Source organism: Pygoscelis adeliae, unplaced genomic scaffold, assembly GCF_000699105.1.
Source record: "Pygoscelis adeliae isolate BGI_AS28 unplaced genomic scaffold, ASM69910v1 Scaffold88, whole genome shotgun sequence".
Lineage (NCBI taxonomy): Eukaryota > Metazoa > Chordata > Aves > Sphenisciformes > Spheniscidae > Pygoscelis > Pygoscelis adeliae.
This window is the reverse complement of record NW_008825616.1, coordinates 2,223,953-2,225,315: the sequence shown is the minus strand read 5'-3', so window position 1 is coordinate 2,225,315 and position 1,363 is coordinate 2,223,953.

Sequence of the window (1,363 nt, the reverse complement as noted above, 5' to 3'; positions counted from 1 at the left end):
CACGCAGGGACCGGTTCCCTCCCAGGGGTGTCTCGGTGCCCCGCTTTGAGCCCTGCAAGAGAGGGGGAGGCATCACTTTGTGCAGGAGGGGAGGCAAGCTATCATTGCATGGGGATGGGGAAACTGAGGCACGGAGCCAAAAGGTGCAATTCCTCCCCGGCTCAGGCAGTGTTTAAATCGGCGCGGGGCTCGGAGGTTGCAACATGTCTACAAACCATCTCTACCCCCACCTTCGGGGTCTCCTTCTCAGCTTTTGGCACCTGCAACCAAAACAGGGGATAGGACGGGGCTGGGTTGGGTTGTGGTCTCCGTTCTTGTGGGGTATGCAAATACAGGTCAGCCAAGACCAAGTCAACGCCGTGTCAGGCTCGTCTCCGCGTCCTGCGCCAAGCTCGTTCTACCAAACCCCTATGAGATTTGGGGAGAGCTCACGCTGGGGCCGACGTCCCCGAGCATCTCCTGGGCTGCCTGTAGGGTCAGGGGAGAGAAACAAGGCAGACGAGCCTGGATTTTATAAATACCTCTGCGGGTTGTCTGCTCTGGGGGGCGATGAGTCCTGTTCCGGGCTTAGGAGGGAGGATCTCCAGGATGGGCGCCCTTCGGGTCAGCCCAGCTTTGCTGTTGCACTGGCCACGAACAAAAAGGCTTTTTAGCAGCGTTTTTACTTCGGTGTGCACAGAGAGAGGCCTTCCATAGAGAGCCTTGGCGATGGCTCCGTGGCCAACACTTTCAGCACCTAACGAGCCACCTTAATTTGCAGCAGCCGGGCAGGATTCGGCTGCCTGCCCCTCGAATGTCCTGGAGCCCCAGCCTTCACCCTGCTGCCGCAGCTTGGTTCCTGCCCGGGGACTTCGGCTCTTCAGACCTTGGCATGATTGACTGGGTGCTTAGAGGCGAAGTAATTAAGAGATCGGTGCAGATAAGCACAGCGCCACAATTCATCATGCTCCGTGCGCCTGTGGAGGGCAGGGGTTTATGGCCAGCCACGGCCATGTGTCAAGGAGCCTCAGCAGGAGGGAAAATCGCGTCCGTCCCCCCCGCCAGCGGGGGCAGACGGACACCAGCTCGCTGCGGTGGCAGGGTGGTAGAGGAAGGCAACGAGCAAAGGGGCACCAGGGGACCGACAGGTCCCTGTCACCCTCCCTGGCTCCCAAACCCACTCACCCCCGTCCTGCCCCATGCAGAAACCAAAACCAGCCCCCAAATCCTTCTCTCCAAGCGTCCGCTGCGTTGGAGGCACAAGGGGCCCCACTGTGTGGCCACGGGGCTGGAGGCGATGGGGGTCTTGCGAGGGCTGCCGGGGGGGGGGCTCCGGGGAGTGGGTCCCAGAGGGCAGGAGGGTCACAGCCCCATCGCGCTGCTC